Here is a 20,534-nt window from a genome sequence, read left to right as displayed (position 1 = left end):
GCCCCTTATAGAGTGTTGCCAGATGATAAGGTAAGAAATCTGTGATATAAGCATATACTTACGACCTAAAGGCTCTAGACTTATATCAACTGCGTGAAATGTACCGTGAACAAGATGAATGTAACTGCGTCGGGAGCTCGAAAACAATACAAAAGATAATCACGGCCCATATCCCGGTCGATATAAGTCTAGTGAATCTAACCGTGAATAATTCAACACTGTTACCTAGGTACGTCTTTTTACGTGACTGTCGACATTTTAAAGGATCATTTTTCTTTACTATAAACTGATCGGCGATTGGCTCTAGTCACACCTGATGGAAAGTGGAGACAGAGCCTAAGATGGAGATGGATGGATGGATGGATATACGGTATAGGTACCAAATTTTGACAAATTCTAAAAATCTATATAAAATCTGGAACCTATAATTGGCCAAAAATCTGTATAAAGTGTAGATAAATCTACATAAATGGCAACACTGTCTACATTTGCTCTATTAACATCACTCCGAGCTCGAACACTGAGGCTGGAATTTATGGGTGGTGAAAACATTAACGGAAGCAAGCGACCGAAATACTTTACTGTGATTAATGGCAGCGTCACACTCATTACGAGCAATGTACAGCCTCCGAAAATACGAGTGGATAAGTTGGAGTCCAACAATTACTAAATAAAACAAGGCTGTAACAAAAAAAAGTTTCTACTACTTTTTCCTAATAGACAACACGACATTGCAACGAGTAAAGACGTCGCATCGTGCCATGACACGACGTCGCAACGTGTCACGACGTCACATTGTGCCACGACACGACATCGCAACGTGTCAAGACGTCGCATCGTACCACGACACGACGTCGGGTCGAATAATTTTGTGTCTTGGCCCTTGATTCGTCCTTTGAGGAGAAAGATATGCATCGAGCCTTGCACTATTCATCTCATTTTGACTACCATTTTAGTAAGGTCATCTAGATATTAAGCTTAATATCAGTGTTAGGAAATGGGCCATTCGTCCCCATTCCGCCTCGAGGAAGTTGCCGCGCTATACGGATGTGGCGGAAACGGAAGTACGGGAAATTGTTAACGGTGTTAACGGCCGTCAAGCTAAGCCAAGTATGAACACATCTACACTCAAGATCGTATGAACAAGATGTGTTGAAAAAATTTAACTCTCTACAGGTTTTGTAAAAAAAACATATTCTCTTTTAATATCAGTTAAAAATTATTGTTACCTATAATTATAACCCAACCGTAGTTAGGTAAAAATGAAGGCTTGGTGCGCGTGAGATGCAATGTGAGTAGGCACGAATATTACGAGAAAACTAGCTGATTTAAAAAAAAAAACTAATTTAGAACGCGCAAAGGGTCTTTAAAAACCTGTGTCTGCCTTAGCTTAACTTGCGATGTCGCGCGACTCCATATGTTAAGGTTTCCAAAGAGTCGGCCACACATGAAACATCTCTGGAGTTGCAAGCATTCATATGCTACGGTGACTGCTTACCATCAGGCAGGCCATATGCTTGTTGTGCACGTCGGTGGCAAACGTGGATAAAAAAAAATAAAGCAACCAAGTCGCGCGCAGTCACGCAAATCATGCTAAAGTGGTCTGATTTGATGGCAGTTGGCGCTTGCGTCGCGTACAGACTATGTACTGCGTAATTGTTTTCCTTCATTTTTTCTCGGAAACGTTCGTATTTGTGATGCTACTTCAGTCTGTCTCAGTACTTTTTGTACCGTGACTGACTGAAATAGCAAGACACGTTCGTACGTTTCCGTGAATATACGAAAGAAAATAATTATGTACATCTGTACTATGCCGTGTTTCGTGACTACGGTCTTGTAGAACGGAGGTAACCTTTTGCACCGGCAAATTCAAGATGACATTCCACAGCACAGGAAGTTTATTAGGCATTCATGAAACTTGGCAACTTGCCGCCTTGTTACAACATTTCCAAAGCCTGCAATGCAATAGTGACTAAATCTTCTCCCCAGTTTTGTCTCCTTGGTTGCATTCTAAGGGATCTTACACTCACATGAATATATATTATTTCGATGCATAATCTGAATGTGTAGATTCATAATTTATTCATTTTATTATAAAATAAAATTCAGTTCATTGAATAAGGTTCATTATGGTAACTTCGAAAGCGTAGTTTTGAAATTGTCTAAAATCGATTAAACCAAAAGCATTTTTTTATACTTTTTCTACTCTAGCACTTTTATTTGGCGATTAAATGACTGCTAGTGAGATCGAAATCAATCGAAGGGCGTTCTTGTCTAAAGGATCACAACAGAGTATTCTCAGAAATACTCATACAATATTAGTTACATATACCAATCGCAAAGCCACAAGTAATTTCGGTCAGACGATTCGTTTTACCGAAATTGGTTCGCAATAATGTTTTTCCCTTACCAAATAAATATTTACGCAAACAGCTGCGTAGGTTAATGATTTGTAAATGATATTCACCACGCCTCGGGCACAAACAAACTTAGGTATATATATTTAAGAGATTACTCTAATCTGGCGTCCGTTTGCTCGTTGGGCGGATGACGTCCGAAAAATCGCGGGGCACTTTTGGATGAGACTTGCCCAGGACCGGGAAGAATGGCGTACTCGAAGGGAGGCCTATGCGCAGCAGTGGGCGACTGAAGGAAGGCTATGATGATAATGATGATGATGATGATGAGATTACTCGTGAAATTTCGATCGGAAATGACATACCTTTGTGTCGCTTCTTAAGAAACAATTAAACAAACGTGAGGGCGATTTTGTTTTACCAATTGGATAGGGTTTTGATATCATTTTGATACAACAAACTAGAATAAGTAACTATAGCAGTCTGACTAATGATCTAATATACGTCCTGCGCGCAGCTTGACAACGGGTATTATTGCTGTTAAGTCTTCCTTTAAGGTGGTTTTAAGTGTTCCGCACCCAAAGGGTAAAAACGGGAGCATATTACTAAGACTCCACTATCCGTCTCTCTGTCTGTCACCAGGCATCTCATGAACCGTGAACAGCAGGACAGTTGAAATGTTCACAGATGATGTATTTCTGTTGCCGCTATAACAACAAACAACAAAAAGTACGGAACCCTCGGTAGGCGAGTCCGACTCGCACTTGTCCGTTTTTTCACCAGTTAGATTGCTCCAGATTCAAGCGAGAACAATTGGCTAGTACAAAAAGATACACATTCGAGAATTAGACTCTTTCCTCGGATTCAAATCACATTGCGTCGGTATGGGTATACAATCGACACCCTTACTACGAGCTGCTACGAGTTCGCATGACCGTACCCGCTTCAGCGTAAAAAAATTGTTGAGGTCCCAGCGCGCATAAGTTGTTCGCAGAAATCGCAAAGCGTCTGGTTGACCTAAACAGGCCGCGTAGCCAAGATACCAATCACTTACGGCGTAGCGGTCGAAACGCAACTGTCACAGTCGCGCTAATATGGAAGAGTGATAGAGAGACATAATGCTTTTCGTTGTCGAAGCGATAGCGATTGTAACCTTGGCTAGGCTGGCTGGTGACTGAAGAGCTGGCGGCTACCTCGCACAACGTATCAGCATTGAGATACAGCGAGGAAATGCCGTCAGCTTCCATGGTACAATGCGTCAAGGGCCTATTTTAGATTTAAGTTATTAATTTCTTTTGGTAATACCACTGTAGACATCTTGTTTGTAAATAAATGATTTTCCAAGGGAATTGTAGATATGTATGGTCTGGCCAGTCACGCATTGTCGTGGCCAGGCCGTAAGCTTCAATAGCTCAGTTGGTTATCTAAGAAAGATCGGGCCAGAGTTTCGAAACGACACAAGGTCGAGTCTTGCCCGAAGCCGTGATTTTTTTTTTAAAGTAAAAGTTCGATAGCGACCCATGGTAATGTTAAAACCCTCCGCAATTTACTCTTGATTATTTCCCTAAATAGCTGAATGTGGCGTCCCGGAATGCACTACTGCCTGCGAACCCCCCTTATTTCCGCGTTATTGTCTCCGGCCGGCGGATCGGCGTAGATAAAATTTTAGGGCCGAGCTTTTGAAATGGCGGTTTTTGCGTTGTTCGTCAGCCAGTAGGCAGAGAGGATAAATTTAGACTTGAATTCTTTAAAGTCATTGTGGTGGATTGTTCAAATCGGACGAACAATCACGACCAAAATTACTTCCTATAATAGATCGAGAGAAACAAAGATCGTGAAATTTTGTAAAGAGCCACTAATAAGTATCTTTTTTAATACCACGTCGGTGGCGAACATGCACAGCCTGCAACTACAGCCCTTTAAAAATCTGTACACTTTTTTGCTGGACCTCATACTGTAGCCCCTCGAGAATCTAAATTGCAAAAATTTTTTTTCAACAAAATGACTTCTTTGGCGTTTCCTGCATCAATGCAGTTGGCTGCATGATTGCGCGACATTGCTGCTGCAAATGTAAATGTCAAATTCGATGTTGATGCTGCCCGGATTTTTGACATGATTCGTGATACTGGGCAGTAATTTCGCGCTACAATTTAATACTGCACCAGTAATGCAGATGCACTCGGAATCCCAACGATACGTTTAAGTGGGTAACATTTCTCAACCTTTGAAATATATTTTGCCCCATGTTTCATTTGCCGCATTTTCCTTTCACCGCACGCGTTTTAATAATATAATCGGAATGTCAGTTTTCTAAGTTTAGAACTTAGGTAATCGTTTTTAAAGTTAACAGACTCTAAGTCTAAGAAAAAAACGTGACTAGGAAATCAAGAAAAAGTCATTCACAAATAGATGGCGCCAAACCTTTGGCCTATTCTCGGCTAGAGGGTGTTGACGACACCGTTTGATATTTAACAATTTTAACACATATCAGTCAAAGAACATGGGTCGGTATGGAACAATAAAAATTAAAAATCATTTATCCGTAAACATATTTCGATTAATTTATACATTTTCAATTTTATTTTAACTTTTAATCGTGTGTCGAAAGATGGCAGTAAATGTACAGTGACTACAATATTTACTTTGGCAATAGAAATAGAACAGAATACAATAGAAATAGTTTATTCGTGGCATAAAAAATAGGTAACAGACAAAAGATAAAAAAAGAGTAACAAAAAAAAATACACTTAACATTACAACACATATCATTACATAACAGAACAAGTAAATAGCCCTCTAAGTCTAGACTATCTATCCCCTTTGCTATTACTATTTGTTTAAAAAATCAAGTTCTTTCACTATGAACCTGACATTTAATTGGATGCATTGCTTGAAGGAGGTTGTACTCGAGTTAATATGATTCACCTAAATAAGAATGCTTCTAATTACATGTAGGCAGCTACTAGTAAAAGCATGCACAAATTAAAAGTATTTCACTAGTCACAGTCGTCGCAAAATCGTAAATTGTACAAACATGTCTCCCACTTATTCCAAGAATGTTTCTTTCGTATCTACTTCACAATATCTTTGTGAAGTCCTGCAGTGTTCGCTGTTAGATAAAATTCTAAGCAAACAGTACCCTTACCACGGTTTAATAGTTGCCTGAAAGTAATGGTTTCACATTCAATTTCATTTAAATGAGTTTTTATGTGACCGTTTGCTAGTGAATTCGCAAATAGTGATTTGTATGTCAAGTTATTTTCAAAAGTCGCTGAACAAATGTTGATCAGTTTGAAGAGTGAAGTCGAAGCGAGGCGTAGACTAGCAAGAGCTTGCATGTAATTTAAGTTACATTCCCGGCTACTAAGGTAAACTGCATTAAATAACAGAATGTAATTTTGCTAAAATACCGCAATGTAATGAGAATAATGAAACGCGTTTACCGCTCCTGACTGGCCCACACGGTATAAAAAATACTATTAAATATTTTCCTATATTAAAACAAAATTTGACTTAAACACGTGTGTAACCCGATTTATACCTACATTTAATGTATGGCTAGGTCAATGACCGGTCTTGATTATTATTCACGTATTCAAAAAATCCGACAACAATAGCTTTATAATACAAATTAAATTAGTGAGCGCTCAGAGGGTTTGTAGTCGACAACTTTTCAAAAAGTTTCCCGACAACAAGTAAAGAAGCCGCAGTGAGAGCTTTCGAGTGGAACTAAGTTCCTTTTTTCAGAGTATTCATCAATCTTATACTGAGATTTCTTTACGTTTAGGGTGACTCTTAGGCCCACTTGCACCATTCCACTAACCCGGGGTTAACCGGTTAAACCTGGCGTTACCATGGTTACCAGTACAATTTGACATTAGGTTAACGGTTTAACTGATTAATCCCGGGTTAGCGGAATGGTGCAAGTGGGCCTTATAGTTATTGGCCCTATATAGTACTGGCTGGTAATGGCTGCTATATAGGTAGGTACTAGTACAACAGCTATAGCAGTACCGTACCAAATGTATAATGTACATATATGCCTGAGAAACAAGCTAGTTGAAACTTTAATTGAAACAAGCTAATTGAAAACAGACAGACATTATGGATCAGTTAAGTATCAAAATCTAAAATAATCTATTGACACGCAACAAAGGCCCATAACCAAGGCCCAACGTTTTCTGTTCACTTTGACGGCGCAGCAACTAATATCACTTGCCTCTCCTCGCTCTTTTAAAAATGCCATTTGTCAAAAAAGGACAACCATACTGTTGACAAGGTGAACTTCAAATCAAGTGTTGCCTTTTTTGATGCATCCAGGCTGTGTATGTGTGCGTAAAAACGTGTATGTGTGCTCTTTTAGGGATGTGGAAAGTCGATTTTAATCGTATTATATATCGATAAACGCTACGCAACGGAACGAAATAGCTATTAATTGAAGCTTCAATATCTTTGTTAAACATAAACATAATTGAAATGCTAATGAATAATAAATATATTAGAATATAATAAAATAATTTAATTATTGCGGAACACATATTTCAGTAGGTATTTATGTATTTTAATTAAATATCAGAACTTTCCCTTAGTTCCCTGCTGGGGCGTGACGATAAAATTGTGATCTGATAACCACAATAAAGAATAAAAGCGTTTTTGTTCATTTTAGGTATCGTTAAACCTTTAAAGTAAAATAAAAATTGCAAGAAATGTCGATAGTTTATCGATATGACTTTATCGACATGGCTACAGCAAGGTGGGCCACATTGTTAATCGTACAGTAAACAAAAGTGGCAACAGTGACAGCTCGCTGAGGCGTCATCTAAGTATATTACAGTGAAACCTGGATAAGTGAGATCTCAAGGGGCGAGCAAATTTGTCTCACTTAAAGAGGTTTTTCACTTACCCAGGCTCCCAGTTAGCCAAGTACAAATAAATTTCTGTCTCATTCAACATCAACATCAACATCAACATTTATTCAGCAAATAGGCCACAAGGGCACTTTTACACGTCAACATTGAATTTACATAAAAGCAAAAATAATAACATCAACAATTTTATAAAATAAAACTAACAATTCAATCTAACGTATTACAATTACTAAGAGATGTATATGGTCTCTTAATGTCAAATTACATACAAAATACAGATAAAAAAAACACACACAAAAAAAATCTATAATATTTAGAGGTGTAAATGTCTCTAGGTGTCAGAACTATAAGATTATATAGTTTATCAAGTTATCCTTAGAGATGTATAGGGTCTCCAAGAGTCAATATCCTGTATAATTAATACATTCATTAAAAGAAAAGAAACATACGAGAACAGAATGAGGCGTCGCACTGTAATTAATTAATAAAAGTTACTAAGTATAATAATTTACAGAGGGTTCCATTAATAGAGGTGAGAATAGAGTATATTTCAGTTATAGAGGTGGTTAATAGGGTATTTAGTAATTATCTTTAAAATTAAATAAGGTAAAATAATCCTTGTCCCTAAATATTTTTTTAGTCGGTTTAAATATTTCTTTGAATTAATTTTGAATGATTCTCCAAAGGATAGATATTTCAAAATTAAATTAAATTTGATATGGACTTCAATGCGTATTAGAAATTTAATAAATGAAAATTTATTTTTTCGTGTTACTTATCAAAATTTCAGCTTTCGTTTCGATAGTTTTAACTACTTACATAAATTAACTAAATCAAACTTGAAGTTGTTTAGACACAATTAGGCAAATGCGAAATTTGTGGATTGACTAAGAGTTAGTAAGAATACGGAAATTGTTCAATGAAGTCCGAGTTAGAGAGGTCATAGATTGACGTTATCTCAGATACAGAAGTCAATTCCCTATAAAATTCCAAAAACAATTAGGAAAATGTAATCTTATAAATATAGTCTCAGTAAAAGAGGTAAAATACACTCTCTGTCTCAGTTATAGAGGTAAATGTGACTATAAAATCACAATAACGAATCCCAGTTATAGAGGTTCGTTTTTTCTCAGTAACAGAGGTAATTCAGTGCTAAAGTGTCGGGACCGCACCATGAGTCCCAGCTATAGAGGTTTCTCACTTATCCAGGTCCCACTTAACCAGGTTTCACTGTATTATATCTATGCCCATAATATAAGTTACGGACTATTAACCTACATACAATAATTTTATTATAGGTATTCTTAAAAATTAAAAGGCCATCAAAAGTTATATCTAAAACTCGTGGTAATGACCTAGACTAGAACTAAATGCCTTTGTACTTAGTAATGCCTTGTTAGTTCGAGATTTTACAATGCTATTTAATTTTAAAATAATAAAGTCGTTGGTAAATGCTGCTTTAAAATTGTATTTAATTACCTTGATGTCTTTCATAGAACTGTTGCTTTCAAGTAAAATGCCCGAATAAGGAACTTATACAAAAAATATGTATTTTTCTACTTGATGGTTACCGATTGAAAATCCGTATAAATAATAAACCTTTGAGTGCATTCAAAAACTTAATTTTTAAACGATTTGATAAGTATATTTTTTGTTATGGTTAGGGAGGCGAGGTAGCTAAATGGCGTAATTCAACGGCGCCGTCGAGACCTCTCAAAATCGAAAGATAAAATAATTTCGAAAAGAAAAGCTCGTATGGCAAAAACCATTTTAGCGGTGGGTTCGGCGTGTACGGTTTTTCAAAAATGTTAAAAAAAACAGTTACTTGGGCATTCTCGAGCGCGTCAGATATTCATACTACGTATGCCCCGAGTGCCTCTGATAACAACGGTATACTAATCTGCCGGTTTGCGTGGTGGGGGTAGGCATATAAAGTAGTCAAAAATGCAAAAAAAAAAAATTTACTCGAGCGCGTCAGATTTTCGGAAGGGGTGTTAAGTAGGCCCCAAGGAAGCTTCCTTTAAAAAAACTGACGATTTCGGCGTGACGATAAGTTACGATGAATTTTTAAAAAATGCAAAAAAGAAAAGTTTTTTTGAAATACTCGAGCGCGTCAGATTTTCATAGGGGAGGTTTATCTCGGTATCCTGAAAGCATATTTTTTTAATCTGACAAAAATGTTGGTGGGTTCTCTTAATCTGACCGAAAAAGGTTTTTTGGTTTCTTTTTTTTCCTTTCTTTCTCCTTTCTTGGACAAAAATGTAAAGAGACCTTTTTTGTGTAAAATAAAATTACCTTTTTTGTTTATTTAAACTTTTTTTTTGTAAAATGTATCGTTCGCGACTTATATCCGCAACGCGTTCTTAGGAAGACGAAATGGCTCCTCCACACTTCCGGTCATGCGGAAACCGGCAGATTTTGTATTTTTAGTAAGTTTTAGATTATATTCTTCAAAATAAAAAAATAAAAAATCGCGCTCGAGAATGCCGGATTAACGTTTTTTTTTTACAAGTTCGCGACCCTATAACTCGGCGGCGTCAAGGACTTATCGTCAGATTAGTTAAATTTAGTCTTTAAACACTAAAATCAACCCCCAATATCTTAATCTGACGCGCTCGAGTATTTCAGACTATCCATTTTTTTTTACTAATCTGGTCGTCTATCCTAGGCGCGCGTCACTACATATAGAGCTAAATACTTTACAAGGTTGTTCTATTAGGTCTAAGGTATCTCTCATATCTTAAACTGCCACGCTCGAGTATTGCCGAAAATTCCCCTATTCGCCTCCCTAACTATTACGGAATATCATTAAACAACTATCATTAAACTTAATAAAGCTATTAAAAATAAAAACTATAATTAAAAGTAATAAATAAACTCAGATATGGAGGTAGAGCCTTGATTTCCTTCCCCTAATTTATCAAACTAAAGAATTTAACGTTTAAAGATATGCCATTAACAAACATGATTTGTCTCTGTAGCTACATCCGCGCCTATACCAGTATCTCTTATACTGTCACCTGCATTAATATGTCACACTTCGAAGGCTGCAAAAATATGTGACACGCTCAAGGCTCTACAAATATTTTTCAGTGTGTAATTCTAGTGTCAGATATTTTTGCGGCTTTCGTTAGGTAACAAATGATTGCAGGAGACTGTACCAACATACCAACAAATTTCTACGTTCATAAATCCCTTGAACTCTCCTAAGCCAACATATTAGGATATGATCCTCTAAAGCCATTCGTAGCGGCTTAAAGTACTAAGCTGGAATATATGTCGCGCTTCCGTGAGTTTACGATTTACAGTAACGAGTCTTCTTTGGAAATTTACTTAATTAAATAATTAACTTTCTAATAATTACCACTGATTAATCTCATTCTTGATGAGGTCTGTATTCATTGTTATAATTTCATTTTAAATAAAAGATTACAACTATAATTATCTCCTACCTATTGTTTTACTTATATAATGGCCCAATTTCCATCTGTAAAATTGAGCCATGTTACTAAAAATCTTTAATTTGAAAAAAATAATACCTGAAGCTCTTTTGAACCAGATTTACATAAGAAAAAAAATATGCCCTTTCCATACATTTTTAGTGGACATCGATCCCGTTAAACTCATACAAAGCCTACGAAAAATGGTGACGGTTTTTTCTTTTTCTTTTGTAAGAATGGAATCATTTATAATTCTGAGTAAAAATAATAAAGTTTACTGACTTAAAAAAAAGTTGTATAAGAATACAGCTTTTCGTAAAATGGCCTAATTTATACCAAATTTGTTTAGAGGTGACATCTATGTAAATAACAACAATACACCAGACGACCTTTGAAACTAAAAAGTTGCGAAATACGTCACAACGAATGCGGCAAGGGAATGAAATCTGTGGCGGTCATAGGGGCGGGTCAACAATATAATATATCAAAATTGGGAGTATCTAAGCGTCCCACGCAATGACGTCACGTGTTATATGCACAGCACAGTTATTATAATAATATTACCCTAGTATTCAAGATTAAAGCCAGTCCAGACGGGATGATCAAATCGACCGATTTAAATTTGAATTGACCTCTGGTACTCTAAACTGTTGTAAAACTGTAGGGTCATACACATTTTATTGCATGCAATGCTTAACTCGTACGTCTTTCCTTTAGACATCGCAAAGTTTAGAGAATCAAAGGCTTATTTTATTTTTGAACTACAGCCGCCCTCGAAGTTGTAAACTTTTGATGTGATTGTCCACAGAAGTGACTTATTTGGAATATATGTTTGATTCTGTAACGGTACCTACGTGTACCTAAGTACCTACGATACGAGACATGTAAGTTTGTCGCTTTACTTACATACATTATTAGTACCGATCCGTTTCTTTGACGCAAGTTACATATTGAATGTAGAAAAAGTTGGCAAATACGAAACGCAATTTTGATGTGTTTTATATATTAAGAGGCACACTAACCCGCAACCAGCGCCACCGCCGCCGTCGGCAGTCGCGCAATGTCGTGGCCGAGCCGTAAATCGGTTCACTGAACGATAAACGTAGTTTCTTTGCTATTAAAAAGTTCCAACTGTTCCAAGCAATTTTCTTCGAGACGACGTTGACGAAATTGTTGTTCACTCAATCCTGATGTTCACGAAATTGTTGGTGACTCCGCTGTCTGTCACCAGGCTGTAACTCATGAACCGTGAGATATAGTTGACATTTTCACAGATGATTTTTATTTTTGTTGCCGCCATAAAAACAAATAAAGTACTAAAAACAAAATAAAATAAGTATTTAAGTGGGGCTTCCATTCAACAAACGTGATTTTTTCCGTAATGGTACGGAACCCTTCATGCGCGAGTCCGAGTCGCACTTGACCGGTTTTATTCTAATATAAGTTGTAAGTAACTTAATTTGAGGTTTGTGAATAAACGAAACGCTGGCTGTTTATGCCTGCTATGAAGTTTGAGATGCCATATTATTAGTAAATTTATGCAATTAATAAGTTTTTGGCAATAATTTCATTTTTGGTACAAGCTTTTATCGCTGACTGTACTTTTCTTACGACAGACAACTAATACTCATCGCGACAATTCTAAAAACCCCTAACACAATTAGGTTGCGTTGTTTCATCACAGAGTTCCTATGGCCACCTCCTGTCCCCATCATCAGATCAGCTCGATGGTACCATAATATTGCATTGTCATCCGATTTATACATGCATGCAAAATTTCAGCTCAATCGAAAATCGGGAAGTGGATCAAATTTAGCTTGCAAGATTTGATTACAGACCGACAACGGGACAGGTGAAACTAAATAAAAGCTTGTAAAAAAAGGTAGGTACTTACTGAAGACATTCTTTAGTTAGGTACTTTGCAGTAATAAGTAGTGTGTAATTGCTTAATATAACGCAATTATTTTTTGTATGGAAAGCGAGAAGACCACCTTAAATAAAAGATTTGCCAGATGTGAGCTGTGTCAAAATAGCAAGAAGTGATACATAGCATTCTTATGGACGCGACCAAAAAATATCCCTTCTGTGGAGAATACAAAAAAAAAGTGACAGATTTGGGTACATAAATACATAATCAGGTTTTACATTTGAATCTTAAGTACTGAAAAAATATATCACGCCTGTAAATTTACAGCGTAAAAATTTGCTTACATTTTTCTTAACTTTACGATGTTACAGGAAGACTGCAACAAGTTAACCATAGCCTAAAAAAAGTTTTTTTTTCATAAGAATTACATCATAAATCATATACAACTAAACCTATTACAAATTAAAACTTATATCTAAACACACTCGATCCATTATTAAATTAATAAATTAATTCTAAATTAAAACTAAGCTAAATAAAGCCACAACCAAGAACTCAATCAAACAACCCGTCCCGCGCCCTTCCAGATGCAAAGGTGCCCATCACGCGCGCCGCGTTGCCACGCTGGACCGCGATAGACAGCCTCTGCATCAGGAATGACCCGGAACGAGGGTCATGACCTCCATCCCTCAAACGTTGCCCCAATTCGCTCAAAAAAATTTTAGCCTCGGCTCGCCAACACCCGGACGTCTCCACTGCCAAAGGGACAAAAAGATATTTTGTCAGCAGGGCCGAGTTCAGTACTTATCGCGCTTCCGAAGCGCCGCTAACTCAGCCGCCGCTCCTGCCGCCCCGCCCGGACCGTCCGGCCCATGTGCGAGGCGGCAAACGTGCTGACACATGTGGCATCCCACAGTAGACACTTACCCTTCTCCCATGGAATAAGTGTTAGCCCGTCAGGTCTTTTGCCATCGGACCGGCTCAGGCCTGGAGGTGGAGGTGGAGGTCAGGTCTGGAGGCCTGGTGGTAGCCTAAAATGTGTTTGACCATGACCCCACTGCATTTAAATACCCCGCAGTGTGATCAATCGTTGACAGGGTGTACAATTCTGTAGCGGTGTCTCAGTCTAAATTCTCAAGCGATATAGATGCTTGTCCAATCAAGCGCGCAAACAACCATTACTATCTATTGTACGGCCATCGTTCTCAGTATATCACCCGGGCAATGTATGGCCTGCCAGTGAGTTTGCTGAGATACATCGCTCTCTCGAGGTGTTGACATGATGAAGTGGCTAAGGTGCGGAAACCCCCTACTATTATTTAATTAATGCCTGCTATAAGCCTTTGACTATGCCTATTATTCGCTTTTGTAATGCCTATCCTGTGCCATATTATATTTGTGTTTTGTACAATATAATAAAGAGTTTATATTTACATGCTTGCATACAGGGTGATTCATGAGACGTGAGCAGGACTAATCCTGCACACTCAGTGACTGATAATTGATCGATCACCGTCGTATTAAGGTGAAACAAGCACACTTTTTCCTATTTTTTTTATTTTTGTCTAGGGCAAATTTAATTCTCTGCAATCATGGTCACCCTACAAGATCTAATTAATAAAAATAATAAACATAAAACCTCTTTAACTGCAATGACAGCATATTGATTACGATGAAAATAAACTGTCAAACTTGAATGACATACGAGTTTTCAAAAGTAACCAGACCGTGATGACATTGAATTTGACACAGAATATCGGTAGTTTAGTATTCTAACTGTAGGGTGACCATGCATGTCGTAAATAAATAAATAACTTTTTTTTCAACACGACTAGAAAATTAACGTTAACCGCACTAATACTGATACGAAACAGTTGCTTATAATTTACGAAATGCGCAGTGTTAGTCCTGCTCACGTCTCCTGAATCACCCTGTATATTACATATTATATCTAAAACCACACTAGAATAATTATTGTAAATGCGAAAGTGTTTCCTGTCTGTATGTTACATCTTCACGCTTAAACTGCCGCAATCTGGTATAGAGATAGTTTTAGGTATAGTGTTATTTCAAACGTCAAACTTCTATGAAAAAACTATCTGTTGCCCGCGACTTCGTCCGCGTGGAATCTTATCTTCAACATTTTACATCTTTAGTACCTATAATTTTCATATCCGAGCAATGTTGAAATTAAGTACTTTTCTTTTTTAGCAAGTTGTATGAAGTTTTAAGTCAAGTGGATTTTGATGTTGGTTGCTGAAATTGCTTTTCTTGTATTCTCATAATAGATACCTATGCCCTTATACAAAGATTCAAGTTCCGCATTCCGCACTCACAAAATATCTGATCTCCATACAAACTTTCAACCCCTTTCTCACCACCTTGGGGGATGATTTTCAAAAATGCTTGAATTAGTTTTCATGTTTGTTAATTGATTACCTTTTCTTCCAAAAAGTTAAAGTTCCTAGTTTAAATTAAACCTATTACAAATTAAAACTTATACCTAAACACACTCGATCAATTATTAAATCAATAAATTAACTCTAAATTAAACTAAATTAAAACTAAGCTAAATAAAGCCACAACCGAGAACTCAATCAAACAACCCGTCCCGCGCCCTTCCAGAATTTAAATTAAATTTACACCCCGAGACGAATTTTCATCCCCTTTTTAGCCCCCTTAGGGATTGAATTTCCAAAAACATTGCAATTACTTTTTTTTGTAATCGGCTATTATGTATTTCTAAGAAGTTTCAAAGCATTTGTAATGGATTCAAACTTTGAACCCCATTTTAACCCTGTTAGGGGATGAATTTTACAAATCGCTGAAATCACTTTTATTGTCTTCTAATAGTATCCCCAAATACAAAGATTCAAATCCCGCGCTCGAAAAAATGCATGATATCCATACAAACTTTCAACCCCGTTTTCACCACCATAGGGATGTATTTTCAAAAACGCTGAAATTGGTTTTCTTGTATTTTAATATAATACCTTTTTACAAAGTTTCAAGTTCCTAGCTTCAAATAAAATTTGCACCTGAAGACGAACTTTCATCCCCTTTTTAACCCCCTTAGGGGTTGAATTTCCAAGAACGTTGCAATTACTTTTTTTTTTGTAATCGGCTATTATGCCTTTCTAAGAATTTTCAAAGCATTTGTAATGGATTTAAACTTTGAAACCCATTTTAACCCTGTTAGGGGATGAATTTTACAAAACTCTGAAATTACTTTTCCTGTCTTCTAATAATATTCCTAAATACAAAGATTCAAGTCCCACACTCGAAAAAATGTTTGATGTCCATACAAACTTTCAACCCCTTTTTCACCACCTTAGGGGTTGAATTATCAAAAACGCTGAAATGAGTTTTCTTGTATTTTAATAATATATCTTTTAACGAAGTTTTAAATTCGTAGCTCAAAAGAAAACTTTAACCCCATACAAACTTTCATCCCCTTTTAAACCCTGTTAGGGGATGAATTTTACAAAACGCTGAAATTACTTTTATTGTCTTCTAACAATATCCCCAAATACAAAGATTCAAGTCCCGCGCTCAAAAAAATTTTTGATATCCATACAAACTTTCAACCCCTTTTTCACCACCTTGGGGGATGAATTTTCTAAAACGCTGAAATCAGTTTTCTTGTATTTGGATTTGATACTTTTTTACAAAGTTTCAAGTTCCTAGCTTAAAATAAAATTTGCACCCGAAGACGAAATTCCATCCCCTTTTTAACCCCCTTAGGGGTTGAATTTCCAAAAACGTTGCAATTATTATTTTTTGTAATCGGCTATTATGTCTTTCTACGAAGTTTCAAAACATTTGTAATGGATTAAAATTTTCAACCCCATTTTAACCCTGTTAGGGGATGAATTTTACAAAACGCTGAAATTACTTTTCCTGTCTTCTAATAATATCCCTAAATACAAAGATTCAAGTCCACCACTTGAATTTTTTTTGATATCCATACAAACTTTCAACCCCTTTTTCACCACCTTAGGGGATGAATTTTCAAAAACACTGAAATCAGTTTTCTTGTAGTTTAATAATATATCTTTTAACGAAGTTTCAAATTCCTAGCTTAAAATAAAACTTTAACCCCATACAAACTTTCATCCCCTTTTTAACCCCCTTAGGGGTTGAATTTCTCAAAATCCCTTCTTATCTCTAGTACACTTTATAAATGCAATGTGGTGTGCAAATTTCAACTTTCTGGCTTTTGTAGTTTCGGCTCTGCGTTGATGAATCAGTCAGTCAGTCAGTCAGGACACTTGCATTTATATATATACTAGCTGTTGCCCGCGACTTCGTCCGCGTGGAATCTTATCTTCAACATTTTACATCTTTAGTACCTATAATTTTCATATCCAAGCAATGTTGAAATTAAGTACTTTCCTTTTTTAGCAAGTTGTATGAAGTTTTAAGTCAAGTGGATTTTGATGTTGGTTGCTGAAATTACTTTTTTGTATTCTCATAATAGGTACCTATGCCCTTATACAAAGATTCAAGTTCGGCACTCACAAAATATCTGATCTCCATACAAACTTTCAACCCCTTTCTCACCACCTTGGGGGAAGATTTTCAAAAATGCTTGATTTAGTTTTCATGTTTTTTAATTTAATACCTTTTTTTTGCAAAAAGTTCAAGTTCCTAGCTAAAATAAATTTACACCCCAAGACGAACTTTCATCCCCTTTTTAATCCCCTTAGGGCATGAATTTCCAAAAACGTTGCAATTACTTTTTTTGTAATCGGCTAATATATCTTTCTAAGAAGTTTCAAAGCATTTGTAATGGATTCAAACTTTGAACCCCATTTTAACCCTGCTAGGGGATGAATTTTACAAATCGCTGAAGTCACTTTTATTGTCATCTAATAAAATCCCTAAATACAGAGATTCAAATCCCGCGCTCGAAAAAATGTATGATGTCCATACAAAATTTTAACCCCGTTTTCACCACCATAGGGGATGAATTTTCAAAAACGCTGATATTAGTTTTCTTGCATTTTAATTTAAAACGTTTTTACAAAGTTTCAAGTTCCTTGCTTAAAATAAAATTTGCACCCGCAGACGAACTTTCATCCCCCTTTTAGCGCCCTTAGGAGTTGAAATTCCAAAAACGTTGCAATTACTTTTTTTGTAATCGGCCATTATGCCTTTCTAAGAAGTTTCAAAACCATTTGTAATGGATTCAAATTTTCAACCCCTTTTTAACCATGTTAGGGGATGAAATTTACAAAACGCTGAAATTACTTTTCCTGTCTTCTAATAATATCCCTAAATACAAAGATTCAAGTCCCACACTCGAAAGAATGTTTGATATCCATACAAATTTTCAACCCCTTTTTCACCACCTTAGGGGATGAATTTTCAAAAACGCTGAAATCAGTTTTCTTGTATTTTAATAATATATCTTTAACGAAGTTTCAAATTCCTAGCTCAAAAGAAAACTTTAACCCCATACAAACTTTCATCCCGTTTTTAACCCTGTTAGGGGATGAATTTTACAAAACGCTGAAACTACTTTTATTGTCTTCTAATAATATCCCCAAATACAAAGATTCAAGTCCCGCGCTCGAAAAAATTTTTGATATCCATACAAACTTTCAACCCCTTTTTCACCACTTTGGGGGACGAATTTTCTAAAACGCTGGAATTAGTTTTCTTGTTTTTGAATTCGATACGTTTTTACAAAGTTTCAAGTTCCTAGCTTAAAATAAAATTTGCACCCGAAGACGAACTTTCATCCCCTTTTTAACCCCCTTAGGGGTTGAATTTCCAAAAACGTTGCAATTACTTTTTTTTTGTAATCGGCTATTATGCCTTTCTAAGAAGTTTCAAATCATTTTTAATGGATTAAAATTTTCAACCCCTTTTTAACCATGTTAGGGGATGAATTTTACAAAACGCTGAAATTACTTTTCCTGTCTTCTAATAATATCCCTAAAGATTTAAGTCCACCACTCGAAATTTTTTTTTATATCCATACAAACTTTCAACCCCTTTTTCACCACCTTAGGGGATGAATTATCAAAAACGCTGAAATTAGTTTTCTTGTATTTTAATAATATATCTTTTTACGAAGTTTCAAATTCCTAGCTTAAAAGAAAACTTTAACCCCATACAAACTTTCATCCCCTTTTTAACCCCCTTAGGGGCTGAATTTCTCAAAATCGCTTCTTATCTCTCGTACACTTTATAAATGCAATCTGGTGTGCAAATTTCAATTTTCTGGCTTTTGTACTTTCGGCTCTGCGTTGATGAATCAGTCAGTCAGGACACTTGCATTTATATATATAGATATACAGGGTGATCAATCTAAATGGGTCAGTATGGAGAAGTCAGAAACTATAAGAGATAGCGAAATCTGTTCTTAGGAACCATGGCTCCGATTTTAGATTTAATAATAATGGCATTCAATTTTTTTTTTAAATCTATCATACATAACCGGGATTCGAACATGGTCAATATTCTTGTTGTTTGTTTGTATGGCAACTTTTAAACGATGCGTGATAGGTGGGGGGTGCTCGACCAAATATCATAGAGGGCCCCGAGACAAAACAAAGTACATTAAAAAAAATCAAAATGGCCGACTTTTTTATTTTTTTCAAGTTGGTCCGAGCGCGCTGAGATTCGGCATGCGGCGAGCCTGGGGGCCCAAGATTACAATGTCAAAATAATATTTTTGAAAAAATTCAAAATGGCGGCGGACCCGTAAAATTTTCAAGTAGGTTAAGCGAGCCCGAAGGGCGAGCTTCATGCAGGGAGGCCGAAGGCCAACCCCGGTGGAAGGCCGAATGCCCTGAGCCTCCACCCCGACTCCCAAAACGCGAGGCCGAAGGCCGAACTGCGTGAATTCGGTGCTTCCAAGCGTTCTACCAAGTCAACTGTCTTGATGACCGAAGCCGGCGGGCCGAATGCCCCACGGCGAAGCGTCGAGGCTTGCTAAGGCCGAAGGCCGAGCTCTGCGTAGGGCCGTAGGCCCGAAGCGTCACACGAGAGGGGGAAGTTGGAGCTTAAACACGACCCAACACTTTTCCTATTGGGAGTCGCTTTTTGGGCGTCGGGGTGGAGGCTTCGGGCCTTCGGCCCTCCACCGGGGTCGTCCTTCGGCCTCCCAGCCTGAAGCTCGCCCTTCAAGCTCGCTTAACCTACTTGGAAATTTGTCTTTGCCCGTGTCCACCGCCATTTTGAATTTTTCCAAAAATATTATTTTGACATTGTAATCTTGGGCCCCCAGGCTCGCCGCATGCCGAATATCAGCGCGCTCGGACCAACTTGAAAAAAATAAAAAAAAGTCGGCCATTTTGATTTTTTTTAATGTACTTTGTTTTGTCTCGGGGCCCTCTATGATATTTGGTCGAGCACCCCCCACCTATCACGCATCGTTTAAAAGTTGCCATACAAACAAACAACAAGAATATTGACCATGTTCGAATCCCGGTTATGTATGATAGATTTAAAAAAAAATTGAATGCCATTATTATTAAATCTAAAATCGGAGCCATGGTTCCTAAGAACAGATTTCGCTATCTCTTATAGTTTCTGACTTCTCCATACTGACCCATTTAGATTGATCAGCCTGTATATATATATATATATATATATATATATATATATATATCACCCAAGCTCTTCAACCTGTATGTAAATGCATTAATAGAGGAGCTCAGCAGCACTCATGTCGGCTGCCACATTGATGACGTATGTCTCAACAACTTAAGCTACGCTGACGACATGGTGCTGTTGAGTGCCTCTCCGTGTGGCCTTGGGCAGTTGCTTGGCATATGTGAGCAATATGCTAAAAGTCACGGTCTAATGTACAATATAAAAAAGAGCGAATGCATGGTCTTTCAAGTCAGAGGTAAAGATCTGCCACCTGTGCCGCCTATTCGATTATATGGTACTCCTTTGAGTAGGGTAGAATCTTTTAAGTATCTTGGCCATGTGGTAACCTCTGACTTGAAAGATGATGCCGATATTGAGCGAGAACGGAGGGCGT

The sequence above is a fragment of the Cydia fagiglandana genome, chromosome 1 (genome assembly GCF_963556715.1).
Source record: "Cydia fagiglandana chromosome 1, ilCydFagi1.1, whole genome shotgun sequence".
NCBI lineage: Eukaryota > Metazoa > Arthropoda > Insecta > Lepidoptera > Tortricidae > Cydia > Cydia fagiglandana.
The sequence above is the reverse complement of the archived record's forward strand: the minus strand, read 5'-3'. Positions refer to the sequence as shown.